General features: G+C 37.9%; 1 protein-coding gene and 1 long non-coding RNA gene across 2 annotated transcripts in view; one reads left to right on the plus strand and one right to left on the minus strand.

Annotated features, from left to right (window-relative positions):
* The window catches only part of plekhb1 (pleckstrin homology domain containing B1), a 55,811-nt gene extending 38,726 nt beyond the window's left edge, over nucleotides 1–17,085 (minus strand). Inside the window, exon 1 of the mRNA XM_073874450.1 lies at nucleotides 17,039–17,085. The gene's annotated coding sequence lies outside the window, so the exon portion shown is untranslated. The remainder of the gene's footprint in view (nucleotides 1–17,038) is intronic.
* LOC141369080 (uncharacterized) lies at nucleotides 382–4,393 on the plus strand. Its single transcript, XR_012372629.1, has 4 exons — nucleotides 382–864; nucleotides 3,344–3,425; nucleotides 3,503–3,731; nucleotides 4,148–4,393. It is a non-coding gene; the product is annotated as an uncharacterized lncRNA (long non-coding RNA).
* Nucleotides 17,086–20,886: the final 3,801 nt, after the last annotated feature.

Here is a 20,886-nt window from a genome sequence, read left to right on the forward strand (position 1 = left end):
TAAATTGATTGTTTATGCCAACGTCCACAGACCACAGGTGAGTTGACAAGTTGGTCACTATCAAGCAGAGGTTACCTTCTACTTAAAAGTATTTTTTCAAGTATTTTATTAGTGTTTTTCTTTGGAAAACATACATTCCAATGCATATCATAATTTTTACTCTATTACATTTCAGAAATACAAGTTTTTATTTACATTCAATATTTAAGTACATTAACATAATTTTACTCAAGTAAACGTACACAATTTTAATGTTATTAAGTATTAAATAAATTTTAATATGCAATATAAAATAATACACAGTATGATTCTATATGCTTTAGAAGACAAACACTAATATAAGTAAAGCAAAAATGCTTGGAAAATATAACTAATGTAACTAAGTATTGTCCACCTCTTCTATCAAGTCCAACTACATTCAATTTTAGATGATAATAGTCCGTTTTTATTGGCATTTTGGCAGCAGCCGCTATGAAAACCAACCATTTTGTTGAACGTTTAATTGTCATTCAACAGCTCGTGCTCCGGCGTGGTCACGTGGAAATGTGACGTCATTTCACTTGCACTTTCACTTAGTTGTTTCACAGCAAACTACCACTGTAACAATGAAGACAAACGGGTTCTTCAACAAAACGGAGATTTTTTGTTGCAAAATTTAAATAAATGTCACATTTTCCGCAATCACGATAACGAGCACGAGCGCCAGTCGCGTTCTTCTACGAACATATATGCCGAACTTTGCTGTCACTGATCAACTCGGCAGAACAACTGTTGGTGTATCTGGAGAAGTTTCAATATACATCTCGTCGTCTTCAGTTGGTGTTTCTGTGAATATAAGCAGAGTTTTCAGCACTGTTACCACAGGTATGATACGGCTATGTGCTACTTCTTTTGTCAAGTGGGGGAAGTGTAACTTTTCAGGTAACCCTTAACTGTTTCATACTACAGTTACACAGAAACTAATGCAGAACTAATGGTAAGTGCTGCCGAATTAACACTGTAGTTACTACTGATGATAACTTATAAGGAAAAGTGATTAAGTAAGAAAGAATTAGTTATAATAATATAATATTATAATTATTTATTTATTTATTTAAAAGTTACTACTTAACCATTAATATATTAAAAAACACAACTCTTCAGTCATTATTTACCAAACTCATAAAGAACAACAAGGAGGGATTTCTCAAAGGAATGAGAACAGAAAAACTGTCGTAGGGATTTGAGAACAGGAAAACTATTATGTGGACAGCAGAGGCAGTAGCTACTCACCTTCATGTTCTTAATCTAAACCTGTATGAATTTCTTATGTTGGACACAAAAGAAGATATTTTGATAAATGATAGTGAGCACATTGATTTTGACTTCCATAGGAAAACTATGGGTTGAAATTAGACTCAAAATAATTAACAAATACATGCACATTTATCTGAACTTGATGCATGTTACACATTTATTTTACTATCCACGAGTAAATATCTTGAGATTTGAATATGTGAAATTCAGAATTTAAATAAATGTGTATTGATACAAATGGAGACATATATATGAATAAAATGTTTTATTTTGTATTCAAATATCATAATTTGCACATGCAAAATGGAAATGTGCATTTGTGGATCAGGAGGCACGCCTGCGTTTATCCCGTTCTGTTCATTTGGATATTGAGACTTTCATTTCGCTGTTTAAAGCATTTTATGAACCAAATACAAACCACTATTAATGAATGAAACAAACAAATGTCTTTTATTATGTCTTTTATTAAAATTCAATATTTACGGGCTGAAAAATCCATCTAAGACCAGCAGTAGCTGGTTTAAGCTGGTCCTCCCAACCTGGCAAAGCCGGTCAAGCTTGTATTCCAGTCTGACCAACTAAGTCCAGTTATAGACCAACTTGAAAAGTGACCAAAACACTGCTAGACCAGCTTGCTACACCACCTAAAATCTTTGCTGGATTTTTCAGTAGGGTGTGCATCGATTTGTACAAACAGAAACATATTTGTGAATTCAGTGGTTATATTTTGTATCATTCTTTCACAATTTGTGCACGCAAAAAACAGGATGTGCATTTGTGGATCAGGCGACGCACATGCATTCATTTTGTTCCATTCATACAGATTTATTTGCGTGGTTTGCATTGAACAACCCACATGCACAGCTGTGCCTAAGAAAAGCAGTCCCCACTAGGTGACAAAAGTGTATGATGCTGTCTGGTGTCGATTTGTGCTACCTTGTCAGATTTTGCTACCTCCCATAGAAAACATAACCCCTCCTTACCCTACCTAACACCTAAACCTAAGACAACGCAAGGGTAGGACAATCTGAGAGGTACGATAAAATTTCAGGATACCGGGCATCAGGGCCGATTCTAGGCATGGGCTTAGACGTCTGTCTTGCCCACAAATTCAGAATTTAGTCAAAGACAGCATTCATTTATTTTACCACAATTTATAGACCCCTTCAAGGTTTGTAAACATTGAATGACTATCGGGTGCGCGCGCAGCACGGGGTCGAACTGTTCATACCATTTAGGCTTTATAATTTAATCTAACAGGGCTGAAAAATGATGACTTACCTCAAATGAAGTGAGCACCCCAAACACAAGCCTCTTTGATCTTTGCATTGTCCCAGTCTGCACGTTAATTGCTTGTAGACGCAGATGTTGTATTTTTTTGTTTTTGAGATTCTGCATGAATCGCGAAAACTTAACGGAAGACCTGGTGCGATTTTCACAGCCCACGACGTAAGTAGGCATTTTTGACGATACCGAATAATACGCAACTCAATCTGTTGTAATGACTTTTCTGACCCCGACATGCGCAGTGGGAACAGCCTGTGACGTGAACCGTGAAGGGGTCTATACATTAGTTAAAAGCAATCTGAGGCATGCTATATGAAGAGGTTTGAGGAAGGGCTGTTTGTTGCTAAACTGACATTTACACAAGCCCGAGGGCGCCCTTGTGCAGAGACAGACTAGTAGTACACCCTTATAAGAGAGCATATAGCAACCCTGCTGCTAAAAACATCCAGAGAAAGATGTTTGACAGATAAAACAAGAAAACAATAAACATGATGTATCATAACCGGTGTTCTTCCTGTCATTTCAGGCATTTCTATAATAATACTGTATATAACGATACTGTATATTTATTACATTATTCATTTATTTATTTTAATTTATTATAAATTTTATATTATTACATTTCTTACATTATTAATACAATAATTATGCCCTTTTTTTGTCCGTCCTTCCCTGCCACTGAGATGGGATGCATTTAGTTATAAATAATATAGTTACCTTGCATCACTGTTAAATACCGATCGATGTTTTTATGTAACAGAATATCCTGAAAAATGGGTGTACGGGTTTCAGTCGTGAATCAGACTCCTTATACCTGGTACTTTGCCACCCAGAACAAAGAGGTAAGACATTTTGGTACATTGACACAGTCTGAACTTTTCATGTTAATTAATCACTGCTTTTCTAATGGCTTTTCTAGTATACACGTGTCAATCCTGGCTGCACTAAATCGTATAAGGAGAAGAGGAAAATCCATCGTTACATCTACATCAGATATGAAAATCATACATCGGATAGCTTTAAGTACGAGTTTAACACCTATAAATGTAACCCCTCTTTCATCTTAAGGGAAATCTTCGGAGGGGAACGATCGGAGATTGAGTTGCACTGCACCTCCGAGGGTGGCAGGCGTTACTGTCAAAATTATGGTATGTACACTGTATTCGTTCTGCACTACACTATACAACAAAAGTAAGTGTACCCCTGGCCATCACACATACTGTATAAACTAAAATGGTCACAAAATTGTCCCAAGCTCTCACTGGGGCCGTACCCTCTATAAAACTACACCTTTGCACCTATAGAGTTCATATTAGTGTCTCAAATGTACATATTCGTACCAAATGTAAATAGGACCCAGCTTGGGATCATTTTTTGACATTTTTAATGACAGTGCTTATTAAATATCCCATTTCAGATTTATTTCCCCATGTAATGCTGTTATTTAAGCTCCCCTCTTCTTTCCACTAGATTTTGTAGCATGGCTGTGGGGATTTTTGTTTATTCACTTACAAGAGCCTTAGGGTCAGACACTGATGTTGCATCTGATTATATTTTTAAACAGGAAAAATGTAAAATGAAGAAAAACACTAAGAGGAGGAAAGAAGACATTAAGAGGAGGATAGAAGACGTTTGAAATGGAGAACTCTGTCAACAAGAGCTTCACAGAGAAAGTGAATCAACCAGACTTGGGATGCATCAATTATAGATTTTGTTGTTACGATTATATGTCTGATGAATAATCACGATTGTATGATTATTATGCATTCATTAATTTTACAAAATTTATTTATAAAATCACATGAACACACTTTTGAACAATTGTTAAAGTCTTTTGTATTTTCAGTTTGTGTATTTTTTTCTACAATTCTTTTGAACCTAAGTAGAGAACTTAGAAACATTGTAAAAAAATAACCTAACAGTATAGTTGCCTTTTAAAGTATAAATAATATAGTCCATATGTGTTCATTTTAATTATCTTTTTCATAAATGCATCTCTTCCCCATTACACACAGACCATGTAATAAAATGAACCTGCAAAATGTCATTATGACAGACCCGGCTAACAGACCCAATTTCAGTTTAAAGTGATGCTTGTCCCAGCCCCGGCCCGCCTGGTGACTTCCCATACAGTGCCCCCCAATCGCTTCCTATGATCACTCGCAGCTCTGTTAAATTCTATAATACAGTATTTATTATAATCCTGTAACAGTATTGTGGGTTATATTTAATGCAATAAGTAACACTTGGTCCATGTCTAAACACTTGCTTTAGCATTTATTATAACAATTAAAAATCACATTCTTTAGCTTGCTTTTATACAGAAAAACTATGGAGGGCAGCTGTAATGTGTCAAATGAGAAATGGCCATCCCGGCAAAGCCTAGTTTCTCACAAGGGTTTTTTCTTCATGAGTGTGATCTTATTTCAACCCCACTGTTGCCCTGTTGGCTTGCTTACTGGTTGACAGTAGCTTAACGTTTCTTTTGTACAATACTGCTTTCATTATTATGGTCCAAAAATTCATTAGTTCACATAAGTATTAATTATTACATTATTTGTTTAGTAAATACATTTGAATACATCCATGTACTTCATTCTAAACTATATTCAACAATTCCCATGCTTGCATTGTTTTTGGTTTTCTGTTTCTACTTCATGTTTGAACAAGGAACAATTGTGAAAACTGCTATATAAGTAAATTTTAATCGAACTGAATTCTGAAATTCATCAACTCCATTTGGAGAAAGCTAAAAATTTGTAAACATCAGAAGAATGAAAACAATATGAACTATTAGTATGGTGCATTGTATGTAATTAGTTATAAAATGACAATTAAATATGCTTAAGAGTCACTGTGAGGTCTGTGTTGGCTCATAAGAGAATTAGGAGTTGAAATTTGTACATAATGAATAAATAGGGGTAGCCCTTGTTCCACTGAACAGGCTTTTCTGAGTAAGTTTAATAAAGAGGCATTACTTTTGCATTAAAAGTTATTTAAGCCTGAACTCACGGTTAATACGTAGTATTAATACGTAACTTTTACTAACATATTTTTTGTACGTTTAAATAGATACTGAAGCGTACAATGTAGACTTATTTTTAACATTTAATCGTTACACATTATTACGTTTTTTACAACTACAAAATGTAAAACATTTACAAATCTTTCATATATAGATTGCTGTAATTTCCCTTTAACCATTTTATTGATAATTGCATTGTAGGTAAAAAGTAGTGAACAATTGTAGGGAATGAAGTTGGCAGACACCAAATATTGTGCACTATACAGGAGATAGGGAGCGATTTTGGACACAGCCCTCGTAAGCTCTAAAAACTAGTAAGCTCTAAGTCTATGGTTGGGTACAACTAAAGCAAACACTGATCACCACAATGGTGACTTTAAATTAAATAAAACATCAAACTCTATACCTAATAACTGAATTGTGTTTTACCGAAGATTCAGAAATAATGTTTTATAATAGTTTTCAAATTATAAAAGGAATGTTTCTTTATCATTTACATACCAAGCAAAAATGTAAATACAGATAACAGTTGCTTTAAACATTGTGTGAACATTAAAACATTGTCATAACGTTTTAAAATTATAGAATGTAAACTTTTTGTTACGTTCAGACAGCCAAGAAACATTTAAAAACTGGACACTTTTCATGTTGGCAGAACGTTTTTTGGGACCATTAGAAACATTCAAGGAACTAAGCTGTTAATATGTAGATATGTAACGTTTTAGTCCTGTCAACATGTTAATATATGCAGGGCTCAACGTAAATAATTTTTTATACTGGCCTGATTGGGCCAGTGGTTCAGGTTTTCACTTGCCCTGCCAAAATTTTCACTGCCCCCCCCCAAAAAAAAAGTCAGTGTGACATATTAAAAAATAATAATAATTTAAAAGTTAAATATAATTGTATACATATACAACAGACATGTTCCAACGAAAAAAGGCTCCAAACCTTTCAGCTTTACCTGTAAACTGACAGCAAACTGTGCAAAATATTTCATAATTTCTTTCATCATGTTTTAACCAAGTAAATGTCTGCTTCTGTCACACCCAGGGGCTGGCTACTAATAGGCTAAGCCACGCCCCTTCTCAACTTCCACCTCGAGGAGGTCCCCAAAACCAACCCAATGACCAGACAACAACGAGAGCAAGTAAAGTTTAAAACAATCTTTATTTGTATAAATATTTAAAAGAATAGGGGAAATGGGGAAAGGGCAATTAAAACTAAGGATCTCTGGCTTCTTCCTCCAGGGGGACTACTGCCACGAACAGGCAGAGGCAAGGGAGCAATGGGGATGCAGACCACTGTAAGCCGTGGGAGGGAAACGTCAGGCTCCGGCCTGGTCCCTGCTATCCGTGGCGCCCTCCTTCTTCCTTCCTGGAGGCAGAATGCAAAGCAGTGTGACTTGTCGAATAGATAATTCTCTGTCGGTGTACCTTTGTCTCCGTAGCAGGGGGTCTTCGCCCCACGTACTCTCACGTTTCCCTGTCGTAACGTTCCTCTCTTTCTCCTTCTTCTCCACAGGCAGCAGCTGGGGCACAAGACACAGTTAGTTTCACTGGGGTTGCTCTCACCTCTTCGCTGAATACAGCCTACGGTAAGTGTAAGGTTCCACACAGCTCGTTTTCTCTGGTGTTCACTCTCTTCCTCTCTCTCTCTCCACAGGCAGCAGCTGGGACACAAGACACAGTTAATTTCCTTGGTTTACTCTCACCTCTTCGCTGAACACAGCCTACGGTAAGTATGAGGTTCCACACAGCTCGTTTTCTCTGGTGTTCACTCTCTTCCTCTCTCTCTCCACAGGCAGCAGCTTGGGACACAAGACACAGTTAATTTTCCTTGGTTTTCTCTCACCTCTTCGCTGAACACAGCCTACGGTAAGTATAAGGTTCCACACAGCTTGTTTTCTCTGGTGTTCACTCTCTTCCTCTCTCTCTCCACAGGCAGCAGCTTGGGACACAAGACACAGTTAATTTCCTTGGTTTTCTCTCACCTCTTCGCTGAACACAGCCTACGGTAAGTATAAGGTTCCACACAGCTCGTTTTTTCTGGTGTTCACACTCTTCCTCTCTCTCTCTCCACAGGCAGCAGCTTGGGACACAAGACACAGTTAATTTCCTTGGTTTTACTCTCACATCTTCGCTGAACACAGCCTACGGTAAGTGTAAGGTTCCACACAGCTCGTTTTCTCTGGTGTTCACTCTCTTCTTCTCTCCACAGGCAGCAGCTTGAAGTGGCAGACTAGAGGGGCGTTTAAACTTAAATACAGTGGGAACAGCGGACTTACGGCATTTGGTCTCCTCTTACTGAGTCCGGCGGGGTGTGCGGTTTCCACGTAGCGTCGGGGGCGAAACCCTCACGACGGGAGCGTTGGTCACAGAGGGGCGTAACGTCGCACCAAGGCCGAGCGCTGCCCTCTCCTGTCACCGTCAGGCGATCTCACACCAGACAGGGGCGCCCTTTTGTAGGGACCTCGGGACGGGCGGGGTTCCTACACCACACTCTCTGCAACGGTAGGTAATACACAGGTCAAAGTATCCACAATAGCCAGTTCCTAGTAGTACTCACACATCCGCTAGTCTCCAGCTCTTCACCGCCGCTCTTCCACAAACCCCGAATGTCTGCACAGAGGCTCGAGTCGGGACACTACTCCGTCATTTTTGAACCAGAAGCACACTCACAACGTACAGTATATTAAGGTCCACTAAGACCGACTGCCTCTCCGTCCTCCCGGACAAGATGCACGAAGGCGGGGGTTTGTCTGACGAGACACACACAACAATTCACAGCAAAATGCACAGCAAAATGCACAGCAAAATGCACAGCACCACGATAAAGTGAAAGTTCTCACAGCACAAAGACTTACCCACCACACTAAAGTGCACACAAAGGACGCCCGTCTTTGTTCACTTTGCCCAGGTCCGATGAGCGATGGATGTTGCGGTCTCGTGGTGGTTTCGTCACTGTGGCTGGCTTCAATACGAGACTCTCTCTCCGGCTCACCCACCACGCTGCGTTTAGGGGTAGGGCCGCTCTCCTTCTCACGGAGGTGTCCACAAAAACAAGTTAATATACACAGCGTGTATGCAACAATACTGTTACTCACAAATCCTGGGGGTTGTGTCTCTTACTGCCCTTTTTCTCTGGTCCACACAGCAGGCAACGTCAACTCACAATACTCCGTCTCCTTTCCTCTTGATGTGTCGTTATATCAGTAACTTCTGTTTGTTCCTCAACCTTTAAGGTTTCCAATGTTCCTCCAAAAGGACGATCTCGGCCTGAGGAAGAGAGTTTGGACCGCCACCAGTAGCGCGTCGAGCAGACACACAGCACAACGGTCAGTTCGTACCACCAGTACACGTAGCACACAACAAGCACCCCAAACTGTGATTTAAGCTGATCTTAAATACCATCTTGTATAGCATATCCTCCAATCATCGACCGCTGCTGTTAACTAGGCCCAGCTGCATTCAATCCGCCGATTTTCCTCCTCGCGGCGCTACCGGAAGTTCTGGTGTTCTTCGTTTCCGGTCCGGGAGAAACACTTCCGGGTGGAACCAAAATTCCTCACTTTTGGTTCCGCCCCTAAAAGATCGTCACCTTGTGACACTTCCAAGATGTTAAAAAATATACATTGATGAAAATATATTTTAGTGACTAAGGGTTAATTACTGGCCCAATCGTGCAAGTGACAATACTTGCCCGACTGCTCTCACGCTTGCCCCGGGCAGTCCATACATATGTTGAGCCCTGATATGTTTCAGTGTGTATGGAAATGTAAATAAGTGTAAGTGTGGTTCAACCACACTTCATGTAAAACCCACACATATTCTCATGAGTTTACGTTTGTGTAAACTGTTTAGTTGAGATCGGCAAATATGCCTCTGCATGAAATTCTGCAACTAAAATCTGGTGACTTTGTGGTAAACCTGACGAGGAAGCATTGGAAAGTCAAAACGTGACAAGGACCACTGTGTTGTTAACCACACAAACAGCACTAAAGGTCAGTGAAAGGGCTACACTGGTCCCAGACCTGAATAAAGAAGTAGAAAGCAGAAGAGAGGTTCTGAGAACTTAACTGAATTGATCAATCATTAAAAAAAATCAAACATTTTCCACAAACGTTACATGAGAAAATAAACAGACTCTCACCTTAAAGGAATAGTCTACTCATTTTCAATATTAAAATATGTTATTACCTTAACTAAGAATTTTGATACACGCACAACCGGCGCAACGTCATAGAATGTCTCTGAACAGGTTCACGCCCACTTTTGGGGGAAATCACACTAGACGTTCCATTGACTTCCATTCAAAATAGCGGAACAAAGCAACCTTCGTACACAGCCGGCAGGCGTAAATAACTTATGAAATCAATCAGATTAAACATGTTGAGTAATTATCTGTCCACCCTGCCTGCCATAGAGCCCGAAAGATACATTAACACATTTAATTTGGTCAATATAAAAACATGTCCCTTTCATTCTCACAGCGTCAAATTTGTGTATTGGCCAGAGGTGTCACGGACATTTACTCGTACCTCATCGAGTCAACAGGGAAGAAAGTAAATGATTTTACTTCGTATTTGAAAGTTACTTCGTATTTATTTATTATGTCTTTATATTTAGAGTAATGAGTGCACTTTTCCGTCGAGTCATACAACCAACTGGCTTAGCGATATTTCCAGCAATCACTGGATGGCGTTGTTACACAAATTTGACGCTGTGAGAATGAAAGGGACAGGTTTTTATATTGACCAAATTAAATGTGTTAATGTATCTTTCGGGCTCTATGGCAGGCAGGGTGGACAGATAAATACTCGACATGTTTAATCTGAGTGATTTCATAAGTTATTTACGCCTGCCGGCTGTGTAAAAACGTTGCTTTGTTCCGCTATTTTGAATGGAAGTCAATGGAAGCGCAGCTTTTCTATCACCCAAAAAGGGGCGGTGACGAAATTTACAGTCAAGTTCCCGGATGTGCCGGTAGTCCGTATCCCTCTATCATCTGTGTGCGTGCGTGCACGTAAGCGCTGGAGCGCGCTGCGACGCTTCGATAGCATTTAACTTAGCCCCATTCATTCAATGGCACCATTCAGAGACAAAGCCAGAAGTGACCAAACACACCAACGTTTTTCCTATTTAAGACGAGTAGTTATACGAGCAAGTTTGGTGGTACAAAACAAAACATAACGCTTTTCCAAGCGGATTCAAAAGAGGAACCACATCCTATGGCGCAATAGCACCCCTGGGAGCACCTCGACTCGGCGCAGTAACACCCTCCCTCTCCCATTATGAGAGGGAGAAGGGGAGCGGACTTTTCAGGCGAGTCGAAGTACTCCCAAAAGTGCTATTAAGCCATAAAATATTCCCAAAAACGAGTCGCTATCCATTTGTCAAGTGCTGAAATGATGCTGAAGGGCTGGAAGTGGTAGCGCTTGGACTACTTATCCTCACCTGATGTGGACGTGGTAAATTTGTTTGCTTTCCATGATATAAATCATATCTTAAAGTTCCAATAACAGCCAGCTCGAATCAATAAAAACTGTTATGATTTTTTTTAAATAATATTATTTGTTAATATTATTCAATTTCTATAGGTGCAGACACAGTGTTTAAGGTACTTTGCACAGGGGCGTAGCACACTCCTGATTTAAGGTTGGCCACCACGTTGGGCAAAAAGCAGTTTGAAGTCAAATGTGCTTGACTTGACGCCGCGCTACTCAGAGTGATTCTCGTGTTAATTTGATATCATTCACCACTCCGTCTGCAACACGGAATTACGTTTTTTGCGGTCTTTGACGCAAGCAGTCTGTAGCGCTGGCTGAACAGCTGCAAACTGCCTTTATGGGACAAACGCGCGCGTGTGTGTATACAATTACAATTTCTGATTAATTGGTAGGTCGCGAGTGGATGCGTTAAACAATTGACATAGAATATACAGTGGGAACACTAAAAATGTATTTGACATCACAAAAAGTCTTGTGAAATGTCCACTTTGAAATGGTACCAATTTGCATTATATGCATTTAAAATGATTTTATGTGTTAGTATTTAATGAAAAGATTATATCGGTTTACTGGATATATGAACATGTGTTTCACTCCAAAAATCATGCTATGCATTGTCAGCATCAATGTTTATTGTGTAGCAATAAAGTATTGAATAAAAAAACTCAGATAGCTTAGTGATAAGGATTATGGGTTTGAACCCAAGGATAGAAAAAATGTATACCTTGCAATGCTTTGGATCAGGGCCGGAGTGGGACTCATTTTCAGCCCTGGAGTTTCATGAGACCGGCCCACTTTAGTTCATGACTGACTATTAAAATAATATCTTTAAACCCTCAGTAGTATAAGTCTGCAGTAGTGCACTGTTCTCTGCAGCCTTGCAATTCACTGTATTTTTCAAATATATAATTTCATATTCCGTGCAAATGCAGTAAACAATTATCATTTTTGCCATAATTATGCAGCCCTATAAGACCATATATTACTAAAGTAAACTTATTCAAAAACTAAAGGAAACAAATGTGTTTGTATTTTCCTCTATATTTCTATTTCTAAAAAATGGTGAGTCTTGAGATTAACTGTTGGGTTGATAACGTTTGGAAACCCCTGATATACAATACACAAGCAAGATTTATCAAGCATGCATTGGAAACAAATGGAAATAATCTGTATCTTTTTTTTAGTACTTATATCATGTCTATTGCTAAATAACGTAGGCCTACATTGTGTTAAAAAAAAGAAAACATCATGGATATACTTTTGAAACTAATAAGTTTTGCATCAAATAGATTTTTGTTCCTCTTGCAATAAACGATGAATAATGACTATTCATAGAGAATTCATCTATGACTTGGATAAAAAAAATACCAAAAAATACGTTTAGAGGCCAGCCCGTTTGTATTAAGACGCGCTCAAGTTTATTTAAAATAGACGCGCGGCCGGCAAGGGCACTCAAAAGACGCGCTCAAGTTTATTTAAAATATAGACGCGCGGCCGGCAAGCGCACTCAAAAGACGCGCTCAAGTTTATTTAAAATATAATAGACGCGCGGCCGGCAAGCGCACTCAAAAGACGCGCTCAAGTTTATTTTAAATATAGACGCGCGGCCGGCAAGCGCACTCAATATAGACGCGTCTGAAACAAAACTCGTGTTCAAGTAAGCGCTTTGAATACCAGAAGACAGCGGCACGTCCTGCGTTTCCCATGCGTTTTAGATGTCAATGCACCCTAATGCAAGAATTCTTCCAATAAGTGGTCGGGACTCGGGACACAATCAACTTGTGCATAAAGCGGCGGGGACATCTCTCACCCGCAAATACGCGTCATCCCGGTGGCATGACAACACCGGCCCTCGTGGCCAAAAAAAAACAGACCAGCCCACCGGGAATCCTCCCGGTTCTCCCTATGGCCAATCCGGGCCTCCTTTGGATAAGAGTGTTTGCCAAATGCAAAAATATAATTGAATTTACACCTGCACACTCCAGTCCAGATTTGACATTAACACAGGTGGTCTTCAGATTTACTCTGGTCTCAAAGTCTCTTCTGCTTTCAGTTTTATAAAACATGAAGCTCCCGTCTATCCACAGGTCACACCAGTTCAGTTTCCAGCGTTTCAGAACTGAAGCGGAGAGGACATTTCTTCAGTTATACAGTTATTATTTATGTTAATTCGTTGTGCATTAACTAATGTTAACAGTTACAACTTTAGATTAAAAAAAATATATTAGTAAAAATGCAAGATAACATGAACTAAACATAATAAATGCTGCATAAATATTATTAATTGTTAGTTTATGTTAATGTTTATGTTACCTATCTTGTATAGGATGTGCCACACCATCCAAACACTGCAATTTTAATAACTTTTTGCAAATGTGCACAATGAGCACATGTCAGCTAGAAGTCCCTTACAACTAACCATTTCTGTATTGTACTATAATAACACTGTCATGGTTCTGACAGCTTATCCTGTGTTAATCTAGTCTTGTGGCAGAATCATGACATGCCCATGTTCTGTGTGGGATCACATGGTCTGAGTATTGGTTTTACTGGACCACGTGTTCCAGTAACAAAAAAAGTGACAAGATAAAAGTATCTTGTCACTTTTACCTCGCTCCCTTATCACACTGCAAAAAATGACTTTATTACTTAGCATTTTTGTCTTGTTTTCAGTAGAAATATCTAAAAATTCTTAAATCAAGATGTATTTTCTTGATGAGCAAAATGACCTAAGAAAATAATACTAGTTTTTAGACAAAAAATATACAATGTTAGTGAATTTGTGCTTAAAACAAGAAATATCTGCCAATGGGGTGAGAAAATTTTACTTGAATTAAGTGTTTAAGAAAAAAGAAATCTTATTTTACAAATTTTTTTCTCACCCCATTGGCAGATAATTTTGCTTGTTTTAAGGACAATTTCACTTAAATTGTATATTATTTGTCTTAAAACTGGACTTATTTACTTAGGTAATTTTGCTCATCAAGAAAAAGCATCTTAATTTAAGAATTTTTAGATATTTCTACTGAAAACAAGACAAAAATACTAAGTAAGAAAGTCATTTTTGCAGTGCACCCTCATTGTTTAATCCATGTCACCTGTTGTCTTCATTAGTTCTCCCCTATTTTAGGTCCTTGTGTTTGTTAGTCTGTGCCTGTTCATTGTCGTTTCATGTGTGATTCCAGTTCTTGTTCCATTCCTTGTTAGATCAGTGTTAGTTCTTTGTCTGTTTAGTCTAGTTATCCAGTGTTTTGTGTTTTATCTAGTTATTGTTTCCTTGTTACCCAGTTTAGTGTTTTCTTTCATATTTATTATCCTGGTTTAGTTGCAATGCCCCCTCGTGGGTTGTTTATTTGTGTTTTCTGTTATAATAAATTCCTATGTTTGATACTTCCGTGTCTTGCACTTGGGTTCTTTCAAACGCACGCTGACAAACACATTAAGTAAGAGGATTAACTTAAATACACTGCAAAAAATGACTTTCTTGCTTAATATTTTTGTCTTGTTTTCAGTAGAAATATCTAAAAATTCTTAAATTAAGATGCTTTTTCTTGATGAGCAAAATGACCTTAGTTAAAAAGTCTAGTTTTAAGACAAATAATATACACTTTAAGTGAAATTGTCCTTAAAACATGCAAAATTATCTGCCAATGGGGTGAGAAAAAAAATTGTGAAATAAGATTTATTTTTTTCTTAAACACTTAATTCAAGTAAAATTTTCTCACCCCATTGGCAGATATTTTTGCTTGTTTTAAACATTCACTTAAATTGTATATTTTTGGTCTAAAAACTAGTATTATTTTCTTAGATCATTTTGCTCATCAAGAAAATACTTCTTGATTTAAGAATTTTTAGATATTTCTTCTGAAAACAAGACAAAAATACTAAGAAAGTCATTTTTTACAGTGTAGTGTAAGGCCTTGAGTTTCACAACTTATCAGTCTCTGTCCTTTTATCAGTTCATCTACATATCCTTCGAGGTCTTGTTTGATATTGCTAATTCATTACTGTAATGTTTTAAAAATGTCACCCTCAAAATCATTTTCAAAAATTGTAAAGTCAAAACATACAGTGCATACAGTGTTGGGGAAGTTACTTAAAGGGATAGTTCACCCAAAAATGAAAATTCTGTCATCATTTACTTGCTCTCATGTTGTTACAAACCTGTATACATTTCTTTGTTCTGATGAACACAAAGGAAGATATTTTGAGAAATGTTTGTAACCAACAATGTTTGTGGACCCCATTGACTTCCATAGTATTCTTTTTTCCTACTATGGCGGTGAATGAGGTCCACAAAGGGTTTGGTTACAAGCATTTCTCAAAATATCTTCCTTTGTGTTCATCAGAACAAAGACATTTATACAGGTTTGTAACAACATGAGAGTGAGTGAATCATGACAGAATTTTCGTTTTTGGGTGAACTATCCCTTTAAGTAATGTATTACAATATAAAGTTACTCCCCAAAAAAGTAACTAATTGCGCTACTTAGTTACTTTTCATGGAAAGTAATACTTATGTTACTTAAGTTACTTTTTCTTACTTGGCTGAGGCTTGTTCTCTTTCGGGCCTTGCAGGTGTTTTTTATGAAGTTCTGCATTCAGAAATTGCATAATTCCATCGCAAAAATGTCAAGATTTGGCCTGCCATCTGTTTTCTGAAACTGCTCCCACTCAGACACGCACACAAAGAGTGCGTAACTCTATGTGACTACGTTCAGTTTAATTAGGTAATTTTTTTATTAAAGTAAGTTGAACTGAAAAGTAACTTGCTTTACTTAAAAAAAAAACTAAAATAATGTTTACATTTACAAAGTAATGCATTACTTTACTCGTTACTTCAGAAAAGTAATATTATTAGATAATGCATTACAAGTAACGTGCCTTACCTCAACACTGAATTTGAATAGTTAAACTCTAAGTTCTATATCTTACACCCGGCGCAATGCAGCGCAATGCGCGGCGCAAGTGTCTTTTGCTAGTTCCCACCCTGTGGAATTATAATTTTCACGTTTAGTGCCACGTTGTTTAAATAACAAATGCATTTGCGCCCTCTTTTGCGCCCATTGGCGTTCTGGTCTGAAAACAAGGTGTGTTTAGGCGCATTGTTGGCGCAATGCTATTTTGAGGCAACTAAAATAGTCTATGCCATTGACCAACAAAAACCTGCTCTAAAGTCAATGCCGCAATATGTTTTTCGTTATTTAAAGAGCGCATTAGTAATATGCGCCTATAAACGGGAGGACAACGCGGGATTGCTTGTCACATACATGAATGCGCAGCAGCACAAAACACTTTTAAATATGAAAGATTAAAAGATTGAATGTAAAAGATTATTATTGAGTCTCTTGGACTTAAATGAGGACTAATTATGAGACATTAGAAGGCGCGAAGAGCTGCTTCACCTGTAGCCATGGTAAGTAAATAAATGCTTTGCTTTAAACAAATGCATCTGTTTTTAAATGTTTTTTGAAATGCTACCTCACGGATTTATTGTATATGATGACTCTGCACCTGTGGATATGGTGAGATGAGAAACATTTTTAATTAAAACTTTAAAAAAAACTCATGACGTTGTCCAAGTGCTGAAACTTGTGGAGAGTCGTTTGTAAATTCTTCATCTCCTGTTTGTTACAAATAAAGTATTTTTAGAGTACAAACCTTCTCTTACATACTTGTAAATTATTTTTTTGATGAAATTGGATAGCCATAAAAGCAGTTAAAAGCCTGCTTTTTTACTTCCATGACTAAAAGAAAACGGGGTTTAAAGGTTTTAATAAAAATAACAATTTCAATACAAGTGAAAAACAACACAATTATTTAACATTAATCTTAAACTGGGGATCTTCTTCCTTCGCTTAGTTTTTCAGTTTACAATTAATATTTCAGCAAAGTCATTGGGCTGACCAGCCAAGTGCTACAAAATAAACCACAGTATTTCTGATGCTGTGGGTTTTGTGGGATGTAAAAGATGTAAGAGCCGGTGAGTTTGTTTGTCTCAGCAGTCTGTGAGAGTGTTGTTGTGAAGCACTGGAAGAGTTTGATGACTCTTCCTCTAATCTCTAATCATGTGAACAGCTTCACTTCACCAGTAATCTCAGATTATAGGACCATGTGAACCTACACTGTTTGACGGTGGAATATTCTACCCTATTCTATTTTCTCAACATCTTCTGTTTTTACTTATTTTAGTTTATCCTCGTAACAGTCTCTTGTACACACGCGCACACGCACACTTCTGTGTCAGTCCAGTTTTGCACATCCTTTATCACATTGGAGTACTTGAGGTTTATTACACTCCAGTAACAAGTGTAACCCTAATCTTTTATGAATCTGGCAGGCACTTTTATCTGAAGGGACTTCAAGTAAATACAATCTAGGTGCTGTTTTGTGGTGTGTACTTTGATATGTACTCGTTTAACCCAATTTTTTATTATTCTCAGTTAAATCAGGTCTATACTACAGCATAAGCTCAAAGTCTAAAAATTAAACACACACACACGCGCGCACGCACACACAACCCATACAGAATAAAGCATTTCTTTAAAGAAAATACATATATAATAAATTAATGTATTATATACATCGGATAAATCTGTGTAGCAAAAAGGCATCTAAAATAAACAAACTAAAAGGAATAGTAATTGGAGATTCCTAAGACAATAGTATTATACAATAATGTCATAAACTAGTTCACCTATAATGTGACAAATAAAATAAATACTGAAAACCACCGTGTCACATTAAAAACATCACTTACAGGATTCCTTTTAGCTTCAATGAGTGTTAGTTTCCATGCTGTAAGAAAAACAAACTACAAAAATCTACTATAGCTGCAAGCAGCAATTACTGAGGCCATGCAAAAAAAAGCACAGAACGAAGTAAAGTTGAATTTGGATGAGCATATTAAAGAACATTGGAAAACCTCTTGGTTTCAGACAAAATAATATAAAAGCTATCAGCAAAAATGCTGTGTTCTCATTCAGTGAAATCTCTCCCTCTCTTCTCGAGTAGCATTGTTAGCTAAAACACTGAAGGATTCATGATGACTCAAGGTTTTAGATGTACTGTTGCAGTAGTTTTAGGCAAAAATAAAAAAATTCTATCTTAAAACCACTAGGTGGCAAATGACAAAATTGTGCAAAGGCAATTTCTGATGGAAATTTTAATATAACGGCAAAAGAGTTTTTTGTTCACAAGGTAATGCATTGTTCTACATTGTCTATGGTGGTTTCGAGTCAATATAAATAACACTCACGGAGATATTCGCACATGTTTTTTGAGTGCTGTTTTGCTGCGCATGGCTAACTGTAGGGCAAATTCTGCCATGTTTGGCATTGTTGGACTCGGCAACTATTCAGGACTCCAAGGAAACAAGTGAAAATAGGTTGATTGCAGTCAAAGTTATAGGTAAAGTAAAACATTCGTCTGACCACTAGGTGGCACTGTGACAAAGCTGTGCACGCACCCTCAGTACCGGACTGACATCACAACTACCAAGTGTTGTGACAGCAGGCGTGACTTATACAGCCTCAGATCCATTTTTTCGCGCTCTACGTAAAATTCTTTGATGCGGTATATGGAAATTGATTGGCGAATCAACACGAATTCCATAACTTTTTGCAGTGTGTCTCTAGATGCTACACACCCATTTTTACACATATCGGACAAAAGCTCTAGGAGTTCGAAAAAGTAGGTTTTGTGAATATTTCAAAATGGAAGAATTTTTTTCTTGACGTCAATTCTAATCAAATCATCTTGTGCCAAGGAATCAGAATAAACAAGAATTTTGTTTCTAGGACCTACGGGTGAGACGTTATAAGCAAAAATGTGAGTGCAACTTTGGAATGTTGGTGGCGCTAGCGGGTTTGAGATAGGGACTCCATATTTGCTGTAGATATTATTTGGAGTGTCCTCTATCAGTGTGCCAAATTCATAACTCTTCTATGTATGGTTCTATGGGCTGCATTAGACCCCCAGACGGAAGAAAAAAAAATTAAAGCTGCAAGCAGCGATGGAAGGGCCCTTGCACATATGTGCACCACCACCCGATGGCCTTAGAAAAACAGTAAACAGTGGGGATATGAATTTTAGTGTGTTAATATATTTGGATATTCTAATTAGACTGACCAAATATGTTGATATTGTTAAATATGGCGCTATGACTGTATCTGTATTTTGCTTTGTTGATGTGTTCAGGCTGGGACCCTTATTAACCGTGTGAAGTATGGGGCAGGTCAAACATTGTATGCCTGATTATTTTCATGGAAGCCAGGCCGCCACGGGTCATCTTCAATGCCTTTTAACGAAAAGTCAAGATCTTTGCAATTTATCATCGCAAAGTCTTTAAGATCTGTCTAACCAAATAAGATGATAATCTAATTAAATTTCTATGAGCAGTAAATTACAGTGTAAAACCTGACATTTCCTGCTCTCAGCAGGTGGCGCTATGACTGTATGTGAATGATTCCATGTTGATGTGTTAAGGTCAAGAACCTTATGGAACATGTGAAGCGTGGGTGACATTAGACATTAAATGCCTGAGTTAGAACAACTTACTGTTTTATGGCGAAAAGTTTAAATTTGCCAGGCCGCCACAGACACACCCTCCAAACGAAAAGTCAAAATCTCCGCAATTTAACAACGCAACAGGCCTTAAAGGGGCATTCAGTAGGATCTACCCCCATCTAGTGGTGGAATTGTATTTTCCATTCAAACGAACAGTGCTGACTAGCTCCTCCCCTTTCCAAATGCGTGTTTCAACTACGGTAGCCGTTATGTAATCACTGATCTCCTTGTCCGTTGCAGCTGGTTCACGTGTTCTGAATGAAAACGCGTTGTTCAAACGCGTTGGTAGGCTAGTGCTTTTTGTCCCTCTCTGTTATTATAGTTTATCAATACGGCGGAACGATATGGATGCCTCCTTGGACTTACCCGTTCAATGTAAGTAAAGAGGAGAAATTCTAAGCTTACAAACAAAAGTCAGATCACTGGCAGAGGTCATTTGACACCAACGAGGACATATTTATGAATAAAGACATTGATTTTGATTAATAAAACACTTAAAATCCTACTGATTGCCCCTTTAAAGGAACACGCCAACATTTTGGGAATTTAGCTTATTCACCGTATCCCCCAGAGTTAGATAAGTCCAAACATATCTTTCTCATCTCCATGTGTGCTATAACTCTGTCTGAAGCAGCCCCCGCTAGCTTCGCTTAGCACAGTGCTTCTCAATTATTTTCTGTCACGCCCCCCCCCCCCCCCCCTAGGAAGAGGTAAACATTTCGCGCCCCCCCCCAACTCTCCGCCGTGACTGTAAATAGTATAATTTGCCTATAAAATTACACATCTGCAAAACATTGTATCCTTATTAACATTGAGAAAACACAAAAAGAAAACACAAAAAAAGAAATATCAATCAACTTACAACAAAGAATAACTTTATTAACATTGTTTTTTAGTGTGTAACAGAAAAGACTTAAAATGCATCAATTTGCCTAAAATAAAAAAATCAATCCTTATTTAAAGTATAATATTTTTTGACCATTTGATACTGAAAAATTAAATATAATCAATAAATAACACAAGCGGTTTACAGCGTGATTGGGGTGTAATGTCTTTAAAAATCACTTCCTGAAAAAGTATTTTCCCTGGGGTGTCGCTTCGAGACCCCCCTGGGGGTCCCGCCCCACTATTTGAGAAGCACTGGCTTAGCACAAGACTGGAAGTAAATCGCTCCACCTAGAAAACAGCTCGCAATAAGTGACAA

This window comes from Misgurnus anguillicaudatus, chromosome 12, assembly GCF_027580225.2.
Source record: "Misgurnus anguillicaudatus chromosome 12, ASM2758022v2, whole genome shotgun sequence".
NCBI lineage: Eukaryota > Metazoa > Chordata > Actinopteri > Cypriniformes > Cobitidae > Misgurnus > Misgurnus anguillicaudatus.